At 33.5% G+C, this 25,994-nt stretch overlaps 1 long non-coding RNA gene across 1 annotated transcript; it reads right to left on the bottom strand.

The window, feature by feature from the left end:
- Window positions 1-12,962: 12,962 nt before the first annotated feature.
- LOC122232321 lies at window positions 12,963-25,597 on the bottom strand. The gene is made up of 3 exons (XR_006209655.1): window positions 25,562-25,597; window positions 15,307-15,351; window positions 12,963-13,044 (listed from the first exon to the last, which is right to left on the bottom strand). It is a non-coding gene; the product is annotated as an uncharacterized LOC122232321 (long non-coding RNA).
- Window positions 25,598-25,994: the final 397 nt, after the last annotated feature.

Here is a 25,994-nt window from a genome sequence, read left to right as displayed (position 1 = left end):
TATGATGATGGTTCACAGCAATGTGAATGACCTTAACACCACTAAATCTGCCCAAATAGAAAATTTTCTGTTATATATGTTTTACCATAACAAAAAATGTATCATCCCAAAAAATATGAAATGGGAAGGACAGTTTGAGAAAGTAAATTTGGGACAAAATCCACTTAAATAAAAATATTCTTTAGATATGTATACTATATCTGCCCTATATAAGGTGCTTTAGGTAAAATAGAAATTTGTCACTCACTAGAAGTGAATTATAGGGTACATCAATTAATCTGCCTTGTCTTCTTCTCGAGCGTGATAGTTTGGATTAGGTGAATTCCAGACTTCTTTTTCTTCAAATACATATTACATCTGTGATTATGTCTATACTTTGGTAAAAAAAAAATAGAATACTCACTCAAATCCATTTCAGGCATTGTATTATAGAAAAACATTGTAGCTGTAAACCAATCCTGCCCATCTCTCCTACATTATCTATCAGTGCCTTGCCTGGGGGTAGCGCTGCTTAGCACTGAACCATTCTCTGGAGACATCTTGCTGCATCAGGTGGTTTTCTTCAAGCAGTTTCCACATTTGTATCTGGCATGTTTATACTTCCAAACCTAGAAAATTCTGGAATATGTTCCAGAACACATTCTCACAGATTCCAATATGATTTAACTCTCCTCTTTCTCCTAGTATTTATATGCTAGTCACAGTTTCTCTTGTAATAACATATGTTTTACTATAGTTAGTGCCTTGAACTAGAAAGTACTCAATAAAAATAAGTTCAATTACTTTGAAAAGCAAGTTATATATATGTTTTGCTATTCATGTCTTCTAAGTAAATTTTAGTTTTTATTTTTCTATTACTCACTTTATCATATAATTGCATTGAGAAAAAGACATAGAAGAAAATAAGTTTAAAGTAAATATAAAGAGTCACTGAAATTACTTCTGACATCTTATTTTGATCTAAAATATATTAGGACTATAAACCTAATGAGACATAAAGATGAATAGAAATGAAATTGAATTATGTCAATACTTCTTTTTCCCCTCCTTGTTGTGATTGAATTCACCTTGGGAAAAAGACTAGTAATTGCACATAAAACTTGTCATTTCTCCAATTTGAATAAGAAGTAAAGGAAGGGTGGATATTGGTACTCAGAGTGATAATACATATGGAATGAACCAATGACAATTTTGTAGAACATTACTCCTTTTTAGATATCTATCTTTATTAATTTGGAGAGAATAGAAAAGTCTACGGGACATAATATTTACATGCTTATATTTAGCTGGAATTTTAAGTAGTGTAACTATACTAATATTTCAATGTCTTAAATTTAGTTTGGTAGGATAGGTGCAGTTACGTGAGAACACTGGTACTGGTATATCCTGTTGATAATTAGCAGGCTTTAGACAAATTAAATACATACATACATACATACATACATACATACATCCTAAGTGTTTTTTTTTAAACTTAAAACAACAGACTGGAATGTAGTAATTAAATGAAAATTCTTAAATCAAAGATCATACTTCTGGTTTGAGTGTGATTTACAGAAAAAGAAGAGTGAATCAACTTGGTACATCTCTTTAAAGTCACATCACTTTCAATCACCAAAAAATGTAGGAAGAAGTTACTGATAACAAGTTCCAATTATGTAATATTCTCAGGACCTACATTAGCAGTTTTGAGTATTATTAAGACAGGTGTATATAGTCCTGCAGATTTCTGTAATAAAAACATATCTGAGTGAAGAAAATATTAGTCCGGAAATGCTATGAAAGCTTGTATTGTTAATACGCCCTGAGGATGGTGTTAGAGTTGTTTAGTTGTGCTTATCTAAAGCTTCCTTTCTGAAGGCTAATGAAGAGATCTGGACCACTTTTCTGCAATGTCAGTAAAGAGCTTCAATGACTAGAGAGTAATCAGTTTCCAAGGCAGCAATCTCTAGGGACATCTACCCCATTAAGGCAAGGAAAAGTATGGCAAAAATTTATGCCACCAAACAGAAACAAACCAACAAACAACAACAACAACAAATAGGCTGAGCAATTTGACTTCTTAAAGAATTTGCAAGGGAAAAGGTCTTGGATTTAGTGGTGCATTCGCCTAATTAAAATAGTCAGAATTTTTATTTTCTTCTCAATGTAAATCAGTATTGAGAAAAGTATGTCACCTCTGATATTCCCAGGGCAATAAATTTAAATGAATGAATCATTCCACTTATTCAGAAATTTGGAAGAGTGATAGGCACTTGCCAATGGGCTGTAGAATTCCTGGCTCATTAATTTCTAGATGCCAGAGGAAATTGGAGAGGCTGTGAAATGATTTAAATAGAAATAAAAAGAAATAAATCATCTTAGACTAGATATGCCTATTTATCTTTTTTACCCTCTAATCAAATAATGACTATAATATTACATGTACATAATAGTATAATAACATTAGTGTAGAGTGTTCAATCCTTCTGTTTAATCAAAGTTTATAAAGTCAACATGATTTTGAACTCTACCTGAATTGGAATTTAACTTTCAGGAGAAGCCTTTTAAGATTCTGATATATCATTGAGCAGGCCAAGTCCCTTAAAACTAAAGTGGCTATCTAATTTATCATTTCAACCAGACCACATCTAAAGAAAAGAGAGTTCTGGTCAGGATAGGATATATGGTCACTCTAATACTGAAATATTAATAAATATGCATTATATGACTATTGGAAGGAATTGGTCCAATTCCTGAAAATTGTTATTAAAGTATTAGCTAAGCTGCTATAACAAAGCTGACAAAAAGAAAAATAATAACCATACAGAGACAGAGAACAGCACAGATAATCACTAGAAGAATAGGTGTTAGACACTGGGGGGATTTAGCTGTCTTTTTGACAAGATTGTTTCTCAAATATGATATGCTGAACAATCAGAATTACACGTAATTCTTGTTAAATTGTATGTTCTTGAGCAGCACACTGTTATTCTGTATTGAGATCTTTGAGGGTGGGAACTAGGAATGGACATTTACTACAAACTCAGGATACTTATAAATAGGTAAGATTGGAGCTATAATCTTTTAATGATTATTTACATATCATGACTTCTTTCAATGTAGCAAAAGACAATTTACTTCCTCAATTGTAAAAAAAATGCTACTTCTACATAAGTTTTATAATTTTCACTTATACACAAATAAAGTGAAAAAGTTATGTTGAACCATAATATTCTCCTTGTGAACCACTATATCTTCAACACTGTAATTCTGAAAATGTATATATATGCTAACCAGAGTGACTTAAAGTGAGATTTCCAATATGATTAGTTGGAAATATAGTGTGGTTTCCTCTTGTACTGATATTAGGCTTCTAAAGTTGTATGAAACAAAAAATAGCATATGAAAAATTACCCTTTATACAAACTTCCAGTTATAAAATGAATAAAGTCTGAGGACCTAATGTTTAACATGGTAACTATATAAGAATGTACTGAATAATTTAAATTTTCTAAGAGAATTTCAGTGTTCTTATGAAAAAAATAATAATAAAAGGAAAACGTAATGAAATAACACATTACCTTTACTTCTGTGGTCTTTACACTTTTTCCAGTCCCTTAAAAAATAATCCTAGTCCAATCATAGAAAATTATCAGACAAATCTGAGTTGAGAAACATTTCACAAAACACCTAACTAGTACTCCTCAACTGTCAAAGTCATTAAAAACAAAGAAAGTCTGAGGAATTATCACAGCCAAGAGGACCCTAAGGAGATATAACAACTAAATATAACATGGTATCCTGGATGGGATCTTGGACCAATACAAAAACATTGAGTAAGAACTAAAAGAATCTGAATACCATATTGACTTTAGTTAATACTAATATACCAGTATTGATTCTTTAATTGTGACCAAAGTACCATACTAACGTAGCATGTTAACAATAGTAGAAACTGTGTATGGGGTGTAAGGCATATATTAGAACTCTTCTGCACTACCTCCACAAGTTTTCTGTAATGCTGAAACTATTATAAAAACTTTATTAAAAGAAATGATCCTTGACAACTCTTTCTTTTTTTTTTAATTTTTAATGTTTATTTTTGAGAGAGAGATTGAGAGAGTGTGAGTGGGGAGGGCAGAGAGAGGGAGACACAGAAATGAAGCAGGTCTAGGCTCTGAGCTGTCATCACAGAGCCCAACGTGGGGCTGGGACTCACCAAGCAAACTATGAGATCATGATCTGAGCTGAAGTCGGACACTTAACCGACTGAGCCACCCAGGTACCCTGACAGCTCTTTCTACAGTGGGACTTCTAATAAAATGGCTGGCATGGGTTTAGAGGGTATGCTTTAGAAACACATTTATTAAAACTTTGGAATTTGGTTTCCTATTGAGATATGCTTTTGCCCGAAAAAAAAAAAAGGCACGATGGAACTGAGAACACTGAGAATTGGAAAGACAAAAGTCGCCCTCCTTGTAATCATTCTTAGGCATAAGCTCTCTGAGTAGAACAGCAGGGGTTTTCCCATGGCTATTAAATTAATTTTTCCTTTTGGTTTCTTCATGACAAATAGTACAGTTCTATAATTTAAAGGTATGCACAAGGTGACACCACTGTACTTGGAATCAGAGGAGCAAAATCCTTAAATTCTTTTTTATAAATTTTACTTTTTTATTTGAGAGAGAGAGAGAGAAAGAACATGAGCAGGGGAGAGGGGTAGAGGGGCAGAGGAGGAGGAGGAGGAGAGAGAGAGAGACAGAGAGAGAGACAGAGAGAGAGAGAGAGACAGAGAGAGAGAGAGAGCATGCAGCCTGATTTAGGGCTCGATCCCATGGCCCTGAGATCATGACCTGAGCCCAAATCAAGAGACAGATGCTCAGCCAACTGAGCCACCCAGGTGCCAGGAAATCCCTTAAATTTTAAATATATTGAATTTATTTGTACATATGTTATTACAATTCTTAAAGTGGTGCTTTTGGAGAAAATTTAATGTGTGCATATTGGAATATTTGGAATAGGGTCTGTCATAACATAGATTGGTTGGGAGACGGTTAAGGCAGTTTGGATATGGAATTGTGAAGATGGTGGCAGTGGGAATGGATAAGATTCTGATTTGAGGAAATCATGGAATCAGTGGAGATGGGGAAAGAGGAGAAAAGAACTGGGGTTAGGAACAGGTTTTGAATCTGGTCACTCAGTGAATATTTACTGGCAAACATTTGATAGAGTAAAAAAGTCAACATAAAGTCATAAAGTTAGAAGTACTGTGGTTAGAGGATTGGTCAGATTGGATATTTTCAATACTACAAAGATCTTTGTAGCCTTGTGCTCTTTGTATCCATTCAAATACTTAGTTTCCTAGCTTATCAGTTTATTTAATGAGGATAGTTATTCTTTCCATCTGCCTTATGGGAATGTGAGAATTAATAAGAAAAAAATTCCTAAAGTCATTTTGAGCTCTTCACTATTTAACATTGCTAGAGAGGGGATTCACTAGAGCATGAATTACACTTTTGCCACGGGAAAAACAGGTTTTCAGTAAAAGCAGGAATGGAAGAATATGCTTCAAAAGATGTATGTTTCCTGTATTATCTGATGATGTTATACATTGTTTTGAAAGTCTCTAATTCATAAATATGCTTGAGAACTTAGTGTATTTCCCTATGGGTTTTTTTTTATATTTTAAGAATTTATTTATGGATCATCTCCTCTTTAAAACTTTATGACAATAGCAAGCACTATCAACTCTGTCCTTTAAATTCCCTCAAGTATGTTCACTCCCCAAATCCGGTATATATGTCATGAATGTATAATTTACTGATTTATACTATTAGTTGTATTTGTTTATTTGCCTTTCAATGTGATTGTGAAATTCTAACAAGGACTAAGCTTCGTAACACTAAGTGGACCCTAAAAATGTTTAATAATCTATATGTGGATATTTAAACATCTAGTAAATGCTGCACATGATTATCATTTTGAGCAACAAAACTGCAACTCATTGGGCAATAAGTAAGCTAAAATCCACTTTCAGGGAATTGTTACTACCTCAATGAAAAAAACGCAATGTTTTAATAATATTTATTGAAAAATCATTAAATCAGTACACTCTATATATTAACTTTAAAACATAAAGTCTTTAATTTTTTAAATATTATCAATGTTGTTTAATTTTTTTGAAATGTCAAACCAGTTTAGATATATTTATTATGCAGAACCCTGTATTATTTATACATTTTTATGAGTATCTCCTATGTCACTAACGATATTATGTCACACACAGCTGTATAGAAAAAAAATAATGCCTTATTTATTATCCATACTCAGTGCACATTTAATGGAAATAAAGCCTAGTTCTTCTGTTTCCAGGAGTGGGGGCCCAAACTAACAACTCATAGATAGTTTGCCCTTGATAGGAAATATGAAAAAAATGTAAATAGAAAATGTAATTCAAACTATTTAGGAGGATGGACTAAATTTACTCTGTCAATTGCAGCCTCGAGTAGGTTGTAAAACACGTTGTATATCAGTTTTCTGCATCTGAAACCTAACATCACAGACATCATAAGGAAGAGTACTTTCAAATCCTAAATGCTCCAAAGCTCAGCACAAGATGTACACCTCTATTTGCATCAATATCTTCTTTCTCTGAATATGGCTTTTGGAAGTACTGTACTATTACAGTCATACATTTCTAGCTCCAGAAAAAACAAATTTTTGTGTCTATCACTTGGGAATGAGAAGCAGCAAAAACCTCTGGAAGAAGTTCCAGAAAGAGTTATATGGATGCCAAAGAAATTGTAAATTAGGACAGTATACTCTGAAAATCAGTTGGAAGGCCTTGCCCCAAGTTGTTACTGTAGCAATCATAAATAATGTGTGTGTGTGTGTGTGTGTGTGTGTGTGTGTGTGTGTGTGTGTATCTATATTTTAGAGGCTAAAATCACTAAAATCTATGACTTGGTCATCTTTTCCTTACAAAATATTTCCTGCAGTTTTTGTAGTATTATTGTAGTCAATTGTAGTCAATTGCTTTTTATATATTGAATAGTTACTTAAGTTACAGTTTTTAAATTACATTATAGAGGAAAATATCTGAGTAACAAGTAGACTTGTAGGGGGATATATAGAAAAAAATGAAGGTTAAAGTTAATATAAAATTATGTTCATTATAGAAAAGAGATATTTGAAATATTTTGAAATATTTTCTGATTTTGAATATTTATGGGAATGAGAATTTGACTAACTGAATATTTAGTTTACTGAGGAAGTATTGTTATTTCTTCAGGTGTGATAACCCTATTTGCAGTTCAGTTAATTAAAAGGAGTACTTCTTTAGAAATACATACTGAAATTTTCATGATTAAACAGATAAACTCCCTCATAATATGGGGAGAGGATATGTGGGGACATAAGTGGGACAGAACAGATTTTACTTTGATGTAGATAGAGATTTACTATAGCCTAATTTTATGTATTTTGAAATTCTCCATTATATAAAAGATCCAAAAAATATATAAAAATAAAGAGAAAACATAATTAAGATATAATTTTATGAATAAAAATTTTTAATATTGCTGATTTTGAATTGTCATTTTAAACTTTCTGAACATTTATAATAGTGCTTTATTAATTCTTTGAGTTTTGTAGATAGATGACTAAATCATCTACAAATGGTATTTTGGCACCTGATTTCCAAAATTAAGCTTTTAAAATGAATTACCTGTCTTGTTTTTGTAGTTCCAGAATTTCCCAAACAGCACTATAGAATAAGGAAACTACATTCCACAGAATACATTTTTGTTACCTGAATGACTGGATGAATTAGTGGAGTGCTAATAGACTTCTATGTCTTATTCCTGGCTTCAGTGATGGTGGTTCAATTATTTGACATTAAGTATAATGATGAGAGGGGTGCCTGAGTGGCTCAGTCGGTTAAACATAGGACTCTCGGTTTCAGCTCAGGTCATGATCTCATGGTCTGTGGGTTTGAACCCCACATAGGGTGGCTCTGCACTGACAGCATGGAGCCTGTTTAGATTTTCTCTCTCTCCCTCTATCTCTCTGCCCTTCCCCCACTCACACACACACACACACACACACACACACACACGCACTCTCTCTCTCTCTCTCTCTCAAAATAAATAAACTTAAAAATAAATAAAAATTAAAAAAAAATTATGAGAACCATGGCATCACAGATGGCATAGTAAAAATACATTTTCTGCCTTACTTGAATCCACCAAATTCAAAATATATATATATATATATATGTCAGAATTCCCTTTTCAACTACCAGACAATGATTATTAGACTACACTAAAGTTATACAGGATACCATAGTGAGAGATAATGAGAGCTATCATTAAACACTTTTCCAGGCTTTAAACAGAGAATTTCTTCAAAAGTGGGAAGGTTCAGAAAAACTTGATTAATGAACTTTTACCTAGATTTCTGGGTATCCTACTTATGGACCAAAAAGAAGAAAAGACTATTGTTTATTCTTGTTCCTTACAGCAGACCAGTAAGGGGATAAGTTTCAGGGAGAAATGTTATCGATGTTCTATCTTTATTTTTTTTTCCAACAATAACCACTTGTCTAAATAGAAACTCAGAAAATTGAATATACTTCACAAAATGTAATTCATATTCCTTACCAATGGAATAAGAAAGTAATGTGATATTTAGAGAGGATCCCTATCTATGGCACTGTTCTTAGACCTAAGAAGGTGAATTCTCTTGAATATTTTATCTATGTATACCCCATAGTATATCTCCTATTTCAAAATATTCACTTTAAAAATATCAGTATAGGAATTATATAATTTTATAAAATGTATTATGCTGCATTAATAAACAGGATTGATGGAAAATTATTACTTTGAAGTTTTTTTTTTAACCCGCAAAGCAATATGGTGTGTGCTCAGTTGTTATATACAAATATTCAGTCAGTCCTCTTCAGAGACAAAGAAAGAATTAAGTCAAACTTGTCAGTAAAATGTATTAGTTGCTTTAAGAGGAATTTTTAGTTTATGAATGTTTAAATCCTTTCAATTCATGGCAATAAAAAATACATTTTTCTTAGAACATTAGTAAATCCGTAAATTTCAATTGAGTATCGACTTCACCAATTAGTAAGAAGACCTACATTTTATTATTGTGAGGAAAACTTTACCTCACAATGTAACAGTGTAACAGATGTCATTTCTGGTTTAAAAAATGACTGATTCAGGGCGCCTGGGTGGCTCAGTCGGTTGAGCCTCCGACTTCAGCTTGGGTCACGATCTCGCGGTCCATGAGTTCGAGCCCCGCGTCAGGCTCTGGGCTGATGGCTCAGAGCCTGGAGCCTGCTTCCGATTCTGTGTCTCCCTCTCTCTCTGCGCCTCCCCCATTCGTGCTCTGTCTCTCTCTGTCTCAAAAATAAATAAATGTTAAAAAAAATTTAAAAATAACTGATTCAAGCACTAGTGCAAAAGTCAGAATTGACACACATGTAGTGTGTTTAATAAAATAAATATTTTAGAAGTTCTGGAATACTTTTATTTTTGCTTGAATATGCTAAGAAGACAGAATCTAAAATTAAGAGAAAGAAATATACTTAGGTTTTTAACACTGTAGTATTTTTGGAAAAATATAGAATAGATACTTTACCTTTGGTGGAACTTGAAGTGGCTGATACTAGAAGTCTAAACTAGAATATGATTGAAATATTTATATTACATATCTAGCTAGTTACTTTACTGTTGGGTCTTCTCCTTTTGCAAATGCATGTGTTCTAAAACTCTGAAATATTGAATGATGTACTTAGGACAGCTTTAGAGATCATTTTTCTTCAGGATCCTCTGCTTACTGAGTTCTCTAAAGACCCAGAGCTAATCACTGGTACAGTCAGAATTAGAGCTAGGTTGTCTTCATTCTCAGAATAGTACCTTTGTGGACAGTGTCCCTATCTCCTTCTGATAATAGTTCAAACGCTTACTGTGCTTTTATTGTCTTTCTGTGATGCTGGTGGTATGGTAAGAATGCAAAGGAAACTATGTGAAGTGTATGCATGAATTTAGATTTTAAACCTGCACTGGCATAGGGCAATATTTTCTACATTCCCATCAAAATGAACAAAGTTAAAATTATATCATTTTAATGAATCACATTCAGTGTTTAGCAAATTTTAACTTTAAATGGAAACATTCCATTTTAAAGATTTGACAGTGTTCTGAAGTACATTGCATTTTCTCTAAAATTTATTCTAAGGGAAAAATATCATTGAGGTCCTTCAGAGTATAGTCAAATATAGATAGAGATAGAGATAGAGAGAGATAGAGATAGATAGAGACACACAAACACACACACACACACACACACACACACACACACACACACGTGATAGTAAAGCCATAGCCAAATCTCTGTCTCAGAAATAACTCTCAGTGGACAAGTTGCTTAAGAAAACTAATACAGAAGGAGATGACCTGAACTAATCTCTAGAGGTCTAAATTTGTCCAAATGATTTTCTGAGTTAATAATCTGGAGACAAATGTGAACACTGGTAAGCCTGCAGAAAGATGCTTATTGGAATTGGGACAGTTATCTTTACAAGAAAAATCAAATGCCACAATTAAAAGTAACAAAAGGAAAGGAAATAAGAGAATGGATTTGTCTAGAGAATTGTCAATCTGTGTATACATACAAAGAAAGGGCATATGACTAACAGGGTTGGTTTAATGGAAGAGTCATAGAGAAATGTTTTTAGTCTCAGATTCCATTAAAACAAACAAACAAACAAACAAACAAACAAACAAACAAACAAACAAAACAAAGAATAACCTTGCTCTTTTGGAAAATTGATTCCCTGGACACACTGGAAAAATACAGGCAGACTTAAAATAAATGTTTTCACATGGATGCAATAGAGAAGAAATTTTTTTCCCAAAATTAACTGCTTCAGTTAAACTACTACCAAGTATTTGAAAGCAATTATGTTACGTAAATGTTTAAACAAATATATTACCATCTTGCATTGTGTATGACAGTTGATCTGTGATTATCTTGACTAATGAAAAATCAAGTCATTTTCAGTGGGTTTTAGCATATATCGTGTATATACTTTGATTAAAGATTCATATTTCTGAATTTACTTATGGTAATATGTAAATCAACTGTAGATATTAGACTTTTTTGATTCTGAGTGGCAGAATATAGCCATTGATATCTATCTATCTATCTATCTATCTATCTATCTAATCACTAGCTTATAGTGTGTATGTGCTTATATGTATATAGATAGCCATAAGCCTTCAAACATATATTTGAATCATAAATTCTTAATTATATAGAGACAGAAGCAACTGAAGACATGTCTGTCTGATGAATTTGGCACTGAGAAGGAAAAGCACATTATTTTCTTATATTTAATGCTGTAATTGTTTTAAGAAGATGAAGATAGGGTTAATTGTTGAAATGCTTATATCCAATTTATTCAGGTTTTATGCCTCTAACTACATTATGATGAGTTATTTACAAATCTCTAACATAGGCGCCAGAAGAGAACCTAAAACCTGTTTGGATGAGATATTGAAATTAACAACATTATATGATTTTTGCCATGGATTATTCTCTCTCTCTTTTTAAACTTACTAAGTGATTACATAGAAGTCTTCCTCTGAACATATCAAAACCACTTAAACAATGTAATCAACTTATTATTATATAAGAATTTTAACATTAAGACGAAATACTGCTTTAACAGCTCTCTATAAGACCATCTGGAAAGTATATCACTAAATGATTTTGAAAACATTTGGAATAAGATGGTAATGATACTCATATTGTTAACAAATCTATAAACACACATTAAAATAGAAATCTTTGGTGGCCTTAATAAAAATGATAACATTTTATAAGTTATGTGTCAATGCTGCAGTTTATACTTGCTAACATTAAAAATAGATTTTATTATGTATAAAATATCATTAAGACATATATTTAAGTATGTGCTCAAAGAGATAAAGTCTTAAAATGAGACAAATTTAGGAAATGGATAAAAAGAAAATGAAATAATGAGGATGCAAATGATACGGATGAAACTTTAGAAGAAATATTGGCTAATGACATACATAATGACTAGTTACATGTCCTAGGAGAGACTTTTAACTTAAGTTCAGTTTGACAATGTTCACCTAATAAAATGCTCTAAATTATCATAATATGTTAAAAGTTGATATACTCTACCTAAGTTAGTATAATTTTATGTAGATTTTATGATAGTTTATGTGGGGAATAAGTTTAGGAATTCCCTGGGCTTATACCAATGGATTAACAAGGCATAAAGAAGCACAAAGCCATAGGATGCTCACATCTGAGTTTGGGTAAACAAGATTAGGACCCCAGAATAGGGGGTGCAAAGGCACCCCAGAATAGAGAGGGGGTTCAAAGGAACCCAGCACAGAGAGGGGGTGCAGAGCCCCCAGATTAGAGATGGAGGGACAAAGGGCCTCAGAATAGAGAAGGGTGAAAAGGCACCCAATACAAAGGTATATGAAGTAAGCAAGATTAGGCGTTCAGGGCAGAAGCACCCCCTAATTTAGTAGTATAACAGAAAGCTGAATTTAAGGAGGAAAGGACCAAGTTAGGTAAACAGATAAATAGAGCTATAGACCGCTGCTCTGGGGGTGATGCTGCCCAGAGTGGAGCTGATTAACAAAAGAAAAGGTGCCTTGTTAACCCTGAGGTTATTTGTTCTATCTGTCTTATCCCTTAGACTAGCTAAAATAAACAGACACGACGCCTCCTGTCTGCCATTAACAACCACCTGCCCATCTGCCAGGCGCCAGGATTTTGTTTTATATTGGCCCAAACCCCAAACACTGTATATCTTCAAAACCCCCTTTTCCCTTATGCCCATGAGTTAATGTTTACAGTTTCTCTGTCTCTTTGTGCACGCCTATCACATTTGTAAGCTTTCTGATCTTAATAAATACCGGCAAGGATGGTTATTCGGGGCTCTTGTATTTTGCAGACATTAGCCATCTCTTGCTTTTCATCCTGTGTCCTGCTCTTTTCCTGGACAAAAGAGAACTTTAGAGTTAGAGTCTACAAAAAGTTTATATATAAAGATTTATTTCAGATCTATTTCTACATAGTTATTAAATCGTATAACTTCTATTTTCAGAAATACACTGTAACTACACTAATTCTAAAAAATATTAACTTGTTAAAATGAAATAAATATTTAATTAAAACATGGTAACATGTGCATTTTCTCTCCTCTATGATTTTGAATATTTGTTTTATGGTTCCAAGTAAAGGGTTATTGGTGTAAAGGGAATGTTAAAAGTAACAAGGATGTCTACACATAGAATAATCTGGGAATACATTGTTCCAAGAAACTAGAAGTTACTTTCTTATACTGTCTCTCACTTCAATAAAAAGAATATTAAAGATATATATCAAAATGCACTTTCTTTATGCTGCCTTAAAGGCAATATAGGTACACTATGACTTAGAAGGCCTCCATCCAATGTTCAATTTCTATATTCAGAGACCTTTTTTTCAGACACATTTTAGCTTATATTTTGTTACATTAAAACATAATGTCTTGCATAAACAAGTAGAATACAGCCCTTATTTTTAAAGTGAATATTCAAAACAGAAAAAAAGCATACACATTTATATCAAAGTTAACTTTTTAACAAATGAGAAAATCTAAAGATGTACACTTTTATCTCTTGTTTTTATTAAGATGAGCTTTCTGATTACTTTGCTTTGTAATATATTTAGGACATTTTTTGTTCTAATGCAAAATATTTTTTAAATATACATGTAAATTATATTTAATTTTCATATCAAAATGAAATTAATATCAATGACTATAGATTGGGTGAAATAATGTCTTCAAATAGCACATGGCATTAAGTATAGTATTCCTCAACATCACTCTTCCAAGTGACTATGTACTTTTGAAAAAATATGAGCCTAATAAATGGTGATAAAGTTTCTTTCTAAACTTATAGCTGAATATGCTGCATTTATTTTTTCCCACTAGAAGTTATAGTTTTAGGAATTTGTCACTTTCAGAATGATGGCCAAAATAGGCCACATTTTATCATAAAAAATAATTTAAGGCCTTATATTTTCAATACTTTGAGTTGTTGTTCTGTATTTACATTTTTATTTGAAAGAAAAGATACAATGACTCTACGTTTGTATAAAGGCATAGGGAAGAGTGAATACAACATAAAAATAAATACATTGATATGGTGAAAACAACAAGAAAACATTGGATAGGATGGTAACAGGGTAAAGCAGAGGGCAAATGGTTAGCTTAGTTGACAGAAATATGTTTGTTTACATTGTATAGGAAGTGGTTGAAGCAGAGAAGCTTTGTGGTATGGTTTGGGAATTTTAGGTTTTATGTTAGGTAATATGCACACTCACTTCAGTGTCCTTAGCAATATGAAAATCGTGCTTAAGGGAGTATTAATCACAACTTCACAAAAATTAATGGGAGAAGTTATGAGAATGGAATCTTGGTGGAGGTTCTGAGGCAACCTGCTAATAATCGCCTGTAAACTTTTCAGACTCTTGAGTGAAAGTTAAAGGTGGAGCTTAAATGAAACTTTGTTAAGGTTGGCATAATATAGTAGCAATTAAAAATAGCAAGTCACATGAGAAAGGTCTTTTTGTGTCTACGTCGAGTGAATCTGTGTATCTGCCACCTTCTCAGTATGACTTTCTACTATAGGAATAAGGACTTAAGGATTTCTGGTAGTAAGGTATTCTCTTTGACCTATTAATTATTTAGTAGTGTATTATTTAGTTGCCTAAATTCTCAACACATTTATTTAGACTATACCTTGTTTTAACCAGGTTAGTGGCAAAAAAATAATAATAAATAAAAACTTTTGCAAGACTTGAGAGACACGACATCTCTGTGACTTCACTGTTATTTGCTTTTACTTGTGTCATTAGTATCATCGACCCATTTTCTCTGCAAGTATCTTTGTTAGTCATCTTTCCAACTGATAAGTGTTAGTTTAACTAAAATTATATCATTTAATCTAAAAATTCATCCAACAGGGAGCATAGAAGGGAAAATAGGTCCTAGTATGCTAACGGTATACCAGTGAATGAGGACCTCAATTAAATCCCACTGTGTTTGGAACCCCTACTCTTCTCAGGTTATGTCTCATATTATGTATGATGCAAGGTTACAAGTATGAGTGTGAGAACCAGTGACAGTCTGCATATTAGCCACTAGTAAGATGTAATGTCCTCCAACATTTACAGTGAAAAGAAATTGAAATATCTGTGCTAATAACTTACTTTTGCTGCTCAAAGGATGACACATCTATCTTCCAAAAACAGATTCTGAGAAGGAGAAAAACATGAGAGAAATATAACAGTTATTTTCTTGAGATGAACACCTATGTAAAGAAAGGGAAAGAGTCAGGATCAGTCATAGGGAGAATGGGTGTAATGTTACCTTATACAAGGTTTCTGCTGACCTGAAAGTGAACTCTCAAACATGTTTTTCCTCTCAGTATTGTCCTGAATTATGGCAAAGGACTTAGGCCTTCCTGGGATGCCCCAGGAACATCACTTGACCTTTGGTGAGATTATCTTCAGCAGTGACAATTCATAAAGAACTCTCACAGTCTAAGGCTTTTTGCCAGCAGCTGGGGTCTGAGAGGGGATCTGGACAGCATATCATAGTATTCACTACAGCATTCCATTTATGGTACTTTTAAAAATGATTATGAAATGTAATTACATTATGGCAACAAATGATCTAAGCACAGAGTTTCAGATATATATTTGGTATTTGCCTAATCAATGTAGCCATGCAGTTGAAACTTCAACAACAAATTCATTTACTCAAAGATTATCACAAATCTGATTTGTGTCAATCATTTGCCTGAGGATGCAAATATCAGTAAATCAAAACTGGTAGAGTAACACTGGCATGCAAATGCATAGTTGTAATAAAGCATCATAGGTACTTCGAAAGAAGCATGTATTAAGTTCAGGGGAGGCAAAGACATTAAGTGTTCTATTTTATGTAGGAGATAAAAGTAAATAGGGAATCTGGTAAAGTTTCATACCAGGAATAACCTTTGAACTGATTACTAAAAGAGCTGGAGAGGTTGTCTGAGCAGATGATGGAGTAAAACAAACAAACAAACAAAAAAACAAAAAACAGAGTATTCGTTATAGACAGAGAGCAGAATGAATTTGGTTGATAGGCATTGGGCAGCATGGTACATGAGAACAACACATAGGCTGGGAAGTGCAGTCAAGCATTAGGTCCTGGAGAGGCTGAATTCTTTTGTCAGGAGTCAGAACTTTTACCCATGAGAAATCAGAGTCATTAAAGGGTTTTACACAGGGATAAATATGACAATATTTAAATTTTAGAAACGTCATTCCTGAAACTATGCAAAGAATGAAAGAGGAAACTAGTTAATGGAATGTTACAATAGTGAAGAAATTATATAAGTAGTAAATACAGTGATAAAAAGATAATTTAAAAATTAAAAAGAAAATATTGAAGAACTATGTCCAAAACAAAAATTTAAATTTGTATCTGCATATTATTTTTTCTGTCAAAGAACACTGTACATTTTCCATGCATTCAATTCTATCTCAGTGAGATTTTGGAATTTACTTAATAAACTTATGATTTCCTTTGCATTAAGACAATGCCAAGAGAGCACACCTGGATCACCTGCTTTCTTTATTTCCTGACAGTAATCTGCTGGGACGTAGATTGCAAACCAGCTGCTCATTTTTTTTTTTATGAAAGATGATGTCATGATGATCATTATTTGGCACATTTTTATATTTATTTATTTTTAAAATATATTGTAAAGTAAGCTAACATACAGTGTATATACAGTGTGCTCTTGGCTTTGGGAGTAGATTCTATGATTCATTGCTGTGTAGTCTACCTGAAAATTCTCAAGATGTCCTATTATGCTTTTTTTTTCAGTCCTTTAATGAATTAATTATATCATTGTCAATATATATATATATAGTGAAGTTAGCTAACATGCAGTGTAATCTTGGCTTCAAGAGTGGATTCCTGTGATTCATCACTTACATACAACACCCAGTGCTCATCCCAACAAGGGCCCTCCTCAATGCCCATCACCCGTTTTTCCCCACCCCTATCAACCATCAGTTTGTTGTCTGTATTTAAGAGTCTCTTATGGTTTACTTCCCTCTCTGTTTGAAACCATTTTTCCCCTTGCCTTCCCCCTATGGTTTTCTGTTAAGTTTGTCAAGATCCACATATGAATGAAAACATATGATATCTGTCTTTCTCTGACTGACTTATTTCACTTAGCATAATAACCTCCAGTTCCATCCACATTATGGCTAATGGCAACATTTCATTATTTCTCATGGTAAAGTAGTATTCCATTGTATATATAACCACATCTTCTTTATCTATTCATCAGTTGATGGACATTTGGACTCTTTCCATAACTTGGCTATTGTTGATAACACTGCTATAAACATTGGGGTACATGTGCCCCTATGAATTACCACTCCTATATCCTTTGGATATATTCATAGTAGTGCTATTGCTGGGTTGTATCGTAATTCTACCTTTAATTTTTTGAGGAGTCTCCACACTGTTTTCCAGAGTGGCTGCACCAGTTTGCATTCCCACCAACAGTGCAAGAGGGTTCCCCTTTCTCCACATCCTCACCAACATCTGTTGTTTCCTGAGTTGTTAATTTTAGCCACTCTGACAGATGTGAGGTTATATCTCAGTGTGGTTTTGATTTGTATTTCCCTGATGATGAGCGATGCTGGGTATCTTTTCATGTGTCTGTTAGCCATCTGATGTCTTCTTTGGAAAAGTGTCTATTCATGTCTTCTGCCCATTTCTTCACTGGATTATTTGTTTTTCAGGTGTTGACTTTGGTAAATTCTTAATAGATTTTGGATACTAGCCCTTTATCCAATATGTCATTTGCAAATATCTTCTCCCATTCCGTCTGTTGATATTTAGTTTTGCTGATCGTTTCCTTCACTTTTTATCTTGATGAGGTCCCAGTAGTTCATTTGCGCTTTTGTTTCCCTTACCTTTGGAGATGTGCATATTTAAAAAATTTATGTAGATATTAGATTGCTCCTCAGGTTATGTTTCCACAAACAAAACTCTTTTGTCTTCATTGAGTACTTAAAAGATTTTGCAAAACTTGGTTCCATGAAATTTGTATGAATTTCATCACAACCAACTGTAGTATTACTACTGCAACATTGATGCTTGCTGCTTTGATTTAAACTGCTTCTGCTTCTTAATTGATATAAACTTTTTTTATCTAGATTATTACATAATTTGAATTCAATAAGGCAAAACCATAAATCAAGATTGATCTTTTTTCTATAGATCCTCTAATGTATTTTGTGAGCTACTGGTTTAACTTTCTTTGGCAAAGCTGGAGCAGGATCCATAACTTTCTCCATAACTCTTATACACTTAACATATGTTCTCTTGTATTTTTTTTGCCTTAAATTTGTGTCCAGTATAACCATTAGGACTCCAAACTTCACTTTACTAAAAGATAGATCCGTTCTCCAGTTGGGTATCTTCAAGTCTTAGAAGCTGCAGTGAAGGATGGGAATGACTTCTTCCATTTCCCTTACTCAACTCCTAGCCCATTACCTAGCTCCTGTTCTGACCTCTTCACTGTCATACTTATGGGGGAGGTAACATTAAAGAAAACAAAAATGAAACAGTCTTTTTGCTAGTGATGTTTATGATCTGGTGTTAATATATAAAACTAATTCTCTCTTAGGGAACTTTGATTTTTTTCCTGTAAATATTCTTGTTAGTATCTTGCATATACATACAATTCCCCAGATCAAAATATGTCTTCTCCAGGTGGCCCTGTTATTCCCTGAGAATCTACTATTCCTTGAAAATCAGTGATTTTTCCCATTTTTTAAATTCTCAGATGGTTCTCTTAGAAATATTCCCTCTCAAGATGGCTCCAGATGATGTCACCCCTTTAATCAGGTGCCTTTGTCCCTAATGTTTTCCTATTGCATTACGTCCCCTCATTCTCTCCTTTGCATCTTAGTCCAATTTAGCCGTAGCCTCTCATGGCATCTTTATGACCCCCAAAGTAAAACTCTCTGAGTACTTGACCCCCTTGAAGGATCTATCCCTGGCTTATGGTTAGAAGAAACAGTCTCCTCCTGCCTCTTCCAGGGAGATAAGGGGAACAGACACAATGTACTGACAAATCCTTGCAAAAGAATCTTTTTGCTTGATTCTTCCTTGTTCCTTAAAACCAGGAGGTAGGACTCCCATAATGTCATACAACTTCTTGGACAGTCTCGTAGAACATCTGTATAGGTAGCCTAGCATCTTACTTATGCTATGGGGGTATTTACCTATTGTATCTCTCTTAGGTCTGGAGTTTCTGGAGAAACTTTGAGAAAGTGAATGATGATGAAAATCCTATTACACTTGATTTTGTTTTTCTTTATTAAATCTCTTTCATCTGGTTTGACTTACCTGCATTTTTATCTGAAACATTTTTTTCCTATAAAGTGTTAATTGCATTATATATTTTTTCATGGCATGGCTATTTGGTTTCATCAGGGACTTATAAGTGGATATATTCTATTCATGTTTAGAAGTTGTCACTAATTTTTTTCAGCTCACTTAGTGGGATTCACTGAAAGAATAATTCATTAATGTTTATTTTAATTTATTCTAGAATATAGCTTTATAATTCTCTGAAAAAGAAATGCTGAAGTCATGTAGTGGTTGGCTCATGCACCTTTGGAGCAAATAATCTAATAGTTCTATACTTAAATCCATCTAGAAATCAAGAACTAAAACATCTATGACACAGTATTCTTGGATATATGTCTTCTGTATATTTAAAAATACATAGAGTTGGTATTACTGTAATAGGAAAAAATTGGTGTACAAAGATTAACTGCTTATTTCTTTATAATTACATACTACCTAGGTCTTGAATCTCATTTTTATTAAAAAGGAAAACCAATCTCGACAATTCCAAGTGAAGTCAGTAATCCCAATTTTTGTTAGTTTTTCTTGGCATAAGGAGTTCAAGATCATCACCCTTACTATTCTTTTCCCTCTAAATAAGACTTACCCTTGAGTAACTGATGGGGAGACATGAAAGTCAGAGGGTCTTGAAAAAAGCTATGTTGTTATGACAGACATGAAAATGCAACACTCAGATCCCTCCTCAGGAAAGGACTTACTGCCTACCTGCAGAGAAGGTAGTTAGCCAAGAGCCTCAATCTTTAGCTCAGATTTTGAGCCAAAGTCACACTGTTTACACGGTGGACGCTAGTAAGAAAGACAGTGGTATCCAGGGATATAATATCCAATAATAAAAAGCCAATAACAGCTAGGTGGCCATCCAAAGATCTAGTCATTTCTATCCAACATTGATCTAATTGTCTATATTTGCTCTGAAGATCCCTGTTGGATTGATGGAGAGTTTGTTAAATCATCTCCATTAAAGGCTGCCCCTTCTCAATCTTGTTTCATCTCTTTCTCTTTTACTAGTGTTATCCCCCAATAAATATTTGTGCTCCTAAGTATATCTCAGTGTTGGCTTCCCTGACTATTCAAAATTATCACACCTCATGTATATAAGGAGGACTTCTGTTTCTTCTCAGATGTTATTGTTCCCATGTCCAAATTTGCTACTAATGAGATTCACTGATTATTTTCCTTTGTTGTTTGTTCCTTGGTCGTTTTCTTGATTTCATTCTTGCTGAAGGTGCTTTGATCCTTCTGTTCTGGGGGTCATGATCCTCAAAGAGATATAGCTGCCAACTTCTTAATTTGACCTAGAAGCCTCACCAATCCCACATGTCCACTATTTCTTCTTCTTTGCTCCTTACGGGCAGTGAGAGAAACTTTTGTGTATAGAAAATTCAAAGGAGGGATAACTTGATAACTCTTCTTAAATATGAATTGGCACAATGTCTCCACTGTCATTAATAATGGCTTATCTTCACCAAAATAGTTGTTTTCCCTGGCTTAAACAAGAAAAGAAAGCAAAGGTTTTCTCAGATCTGGTTCACTCCACTTGGTGTTTCTTTCCCTGATACCTGAGACTAGAGCAAGAGGTGTTTCTCAGATGCTTCCTACTCATGGTCCTTTGCTTCTCCTTTTCCAACCATCCTTTTTAATGAGAAGTGTCAGTACACATTTTGTTCAGTGTATGGTTTAAGGTATATATAGTTCAAGGGCCTTCACCTTTAATATTCAAAGGAAATCCTTAGTGGAAGGAAGGAAGAGATGGTAGGGTAAAGAAGGAAAGGAGGGAAGGAAGGAAGATAAGAGAGACACAGATGGAAGCAGAGGTAGAGAGAGAGAAAGAAAGAAAGGGATTCAAAGGCATAGAGCTCTTAAAAAGTTAATATTAAGTTTACTTTAAAAACATAAAATAGGGCCATCTGTGTGACTTAGTTAAGCGTCCAACTCTTGATTTTGGCTCAGGTCATGATCTCACAGTCATGAGACTGAGCTCCGTGTTGAGCACAGGGCTTGCTTAAGAATCTCTCTCTGTCTCTGTCTCTGTCTCTCTCTCTTTCTCTTTCTCTTCCTCTGCCCCTCCCTCCAGCTCATACCTTCTCTCCGGTTCTCTCAGAAATAAGTAAATAAAAAATAAAAAATAAAATAAATGTATGGGGCACCTGGGTGGTTCAGTCGGTTGAGTGTCCGACTTTGGCTCATGTCATAATCTCACAGTTTGTGCATTTGACCTCCACATTGGTCTCTGTGCTGACAGCTCAGAGCCTGGAACCTGCTTGGAGCCTGGTTCAGAGTCTGTGTCTCCCTCTCTCTCTGCCCCTCCCTGGCTCACACTCTGTCTCTGCCTCTCTCTCTCTCTCAAAACTAAATAAACCTTAAAAAAAAAACAAACTAAATTTGACTCTATTTCAAATGTATCAGTTTTGGGGCGCCTGGTTGGCTCAGTTGGTTGAGGCGTCTGATTTCAGCTCAGGTCATGATCTTGTGGTCCCTAAGTTCCAGCCCCGCGTGGGGCTTTGTGCTGACAGCTCAGAACCTGGAGCCTCATTCAGATTCTGTGTCTCCCTCTCTCTTCCCCTCTCTGGTGCACACACACTCTCTCTCTCAAAAATAAATAAACATAAAATTTTTTTTTCCAAATGTATCAGTTTTTAACCACAGGGTAGTAGGTATTGAAAACTATCACTTCTTAAAAATATTTAATGTTTATTCATTTTTAAGAGACAGATAGAGATATAGACCATGAGTCAGGAAGGGGCAGATTGAGAGGGAGACACAGGATCTTAAGCTGGCTCCAGGCTCTGAGCTGTCAGCACAAAGTCCTATGCAGGGCTTGAACCCACAAACTGCAAGATCATGACCTGAGCTGAAGTTTGGACACTTAACTGACTTAGGTACCCCGAAAATCATCACTTCTTACAGGAGTGCTGATTTTAGGCGCACACGTATCCCAATGTTTATAGCAACACTATCAACAATAGCCAAATTATGGAAAGAGCCCAAATGTCCATCAACTGATGAATGGATAAAGAAGATGTGGTGTGTGTGTGTGTGTGTGTGTGTGTGTGTGTGTGTGTATATTATGTATGTATATATATATACATTATATATATATATACATACATAATATATATATATACATACATAATATATATATACATATTCACCATGGAATACTACTTGGCAATGAGAAAGAATGAAATCTGGCCATTTGTAGCTATGTAGATGGAACTGGAGAGTATTATGCTAAGTAAAATGCCAGGCAGAGAAATACAGATACCATATCTTTTCACTCATATGTGGATCCTGAGAAACTTATCAGAAGACCGTGGGAGAGGGAAAGAAAAAAAAAGTTACAAAAAGAGATAGAGGCAAATTATAAGACACTCTTAAATACAGAGAACAAACTGCGGTTGACAGGAGGGGGGCGGGGAGCAGGGAAAATGAGTGATGGGCATTGAGGAGGGCCCTTGTTAGGATGAGCACTGGGTGTTGTATGTAAGTGATGAAGCATGGAATCTACTCCTGAAGCCAAGAGCACACTGTATACACTGTACATGAGTTAACTTGACAATAAAATAAAAAGAAAGAAAGAAAAGAAAAAGAAAGAAAAAAAATTGTCACTTCGCTGAAATGTAGGATAATGGATACAATGGTGAGAGCAGGGCAGAGAAAACCTGCCTCAGCTTATTCAGAACTTCCTAGTACTTTTCTCCTCCTAAAAAGTCCTTGGGCCTTTTAGGTGAATTTGCTTGTACAGTTCATTATTTTGATGAGTATATTTGCCTGCACTCCGTGTTGCTTAAAATACTCATAACAGCCTGTCCTGTTTCCTTACACATCCATGAATCTCACATGAGAATACAGACTGAACATTTCATGAATGAGGGTAAGCCTTAATATTTTAAAAAAGCAGAATAAGAAAATACCACTATTCATTTTGTTGCTGTATTTTTCAATTAAAGAGTTTAACACAGTTTTATGTGGGTGTGAAAGGAAGAAAGAAAGAAAGAAAGAAAGAAAGAAAGAAAGAAAGAAAGAAAGAAAGAAAGAAAGAAAAGGAAAAAATGCAGAATAAGGAAACTGTCTTTAAAGCCAGTAAGAAATTTAGGCTGGGGATGGGATTGAGAGGTACTTTTACAGACATAAACTCAAGAGAGTAAAAATACTTGATTTCTTGCTGTCTGTAATTACATCTCAATATTTATCTCCTAATAATTTCACTTAGCTGTTAAACCCACATTTCTACTAATGGTTCTAAAATTGAATTTTGCCAATTAATGGTCAACTTACTCATCCCAGCCCTTTTTCTTAGTGTTGTTTTTAAGGAAAAAATAATTCAATTAAAGAATTTTATTCTCCTTTTTGTTTTCTTTTCAAGTGATAACTAAATTCTTGAGTGTTTAATATGAGTTGGGCATCAGGATAAAGAATCATCAATTTCTTGAATTTTATCTCAGTTTATTCTGGTGTCAACTAATGATGTAATGTTTTATTGTCATTTTGTTTTTCCCTATTGCTCTTTTCTGATCTCTGAACATTAGTTAACTGATAACAGAACTGAAAACCATCAATATTCAATGTTGGTAACCAGAAGCACAATGAAATTATTCTTTTCTACAGCATCAATAGCCTACTATTTTCTTAAGCCTTTGTTTATCTCCTAACTTTTGCTAAGGACTTTTCCTATCAACCCAGCAAGAAATATTTTATTCCTTAAACACATGATCCTAATTTTATTTTTATCAGCAGTCTGATATATTACTTTTAATTTTGATTATTTATATCCTTAAAATTTTTCTTGTAGATTTTAAGCATTTGGTATATAGGATCATTTATTAAACAAACTTATTTCACTTTAATACCTGTCTGTGTTATTTAAAACCCTGTATATTTAATACATGCCTATATATTATCACTCACTAAATGTGATTTAATAAATTTATGGCTCAAATGATGGAGGCCATGTTTCATAGGACATGAAAATATATCCTAGGTAGAAATTAATCTCTGCAGAGGAACTTGAAGTCTTTAAGATTAAGAGTTTTGTTTTATTAATGATCACTGTAATACTGAGTTAAAAGTTATGTTAATACTAGGATTTAGATCTGTTTAACTATGTCCACCAAAAGTAAAACTATTATCTGTGTTTAATAGACTGATCAATAGAAGCAGCTACTTATTAACAAATTAATACATTAATCTTTATTAAATAATCAATAATTAGTTTTAAGAAAAAGTATATACAATCTATAAGTAAGGCAATAAATAAATAAATAACCCTACAATGTCATACTAGATCATTTCCTAATAAAGCCATATCAGAATTATCCATTTAGAAAAATGTACCTACATAGTATTTACTACCCTTTAGCCTTTATAAAGTTAGATGTTGCATTATGCAAATTAAAAAGACCCAAAAGAATTTTTTCACTAGTATTAGACAAAATAACCCCAAAGTTTATGTCTTATTATCCTATAGTACATTACTCTGTTTTAGATTTAACTGGGCAATTTCATTGCAGGATCCATATATATCTATATCTTTAACCAGATCTATACCTAAATCAAAAGAGTTTTTATGCTCTTTTTGATCAGCTATTTCATCTTCCTGTTCTCTTATTAATAAGTTAAAGTTTTTTTATTTGTTTTCACTCTGTGTATGTGTGAAAATTATGTGTTTAACATTTTTAAAGTTATGGCACTGGACATCAATAAAAATAATTGAACTAGTTTGTGTTTATAACATTTTCATTTTGCAAGATTGTATCATTACATTTAAATGAATAAAAAATATGCTTTGGTCTATTTTAAAAACACAAGGAAATAAAGTTTTATTACCCCTCAATGATGTCCCCATATATAATGCCCCAAAAGAATCACATTAACTTCCTTTTTTACAGTCAATCTGCATGGCATTACACATATAACATTCTGATATCGAGCCTTTTACTGGAAAGAGAACAGACTTTCAACATAATTCAGGTTAGAAAAAAATTCATCCTTTCTGAATCTGGGTGCATTTTTACTTACATTTAAAAGTATTCTGGATTCTTCAAATAAGGATCTAAGGAAAAAATGTTGAAAATAAATTATTAATTAATTTAAAAGTACTAAATGATCTCATACATGGAAACTAAAGTTAGTATAAATTCTTTGTACATTTATCTTGACCCCAATAAATATCATCATTGCTTTATTAATAAAAAGAGAAGGAAACAGAATTGTATTTATTAATAATGCTCAGTGCTGTTTGTGGGTGGTATACAAATTGCAATCTGTTTGAAAGCATTTCTCTCAGAGCTACATAGACCAGAATTTGTTCTATGTGAGTGCTTTTAACAGAAAAGGCCACTAGCATAGATAAACCCCATTGTATTCCAAAATAACCTGGTGTTTAAGTATGCTTAAGTATGTTAAGTATGCATGGTGTTTAAGTATGTTAAGTTTAAATCAAATGATAAAG

Source organism: Panthera tigris, chromosome D3 (genome assembly GCF_018350195.1).
Source record: "Panthera tigris isolate Pti1 chromosome D3, P.tigris_Pti1_mat1.1, whole genome shotgun sequence".
NCBI classification, from domain to species: Eukaryota; Metazoa; Chordata; class Mammalia; order Carnivora; family Felidae; genus Panthera; species Panthera tigris.
The sequence above is the reverse complement of the archived record's forward strand: the minus strand, read 5'-3'. Positions and strand labels throughout refer to the sequence as shown.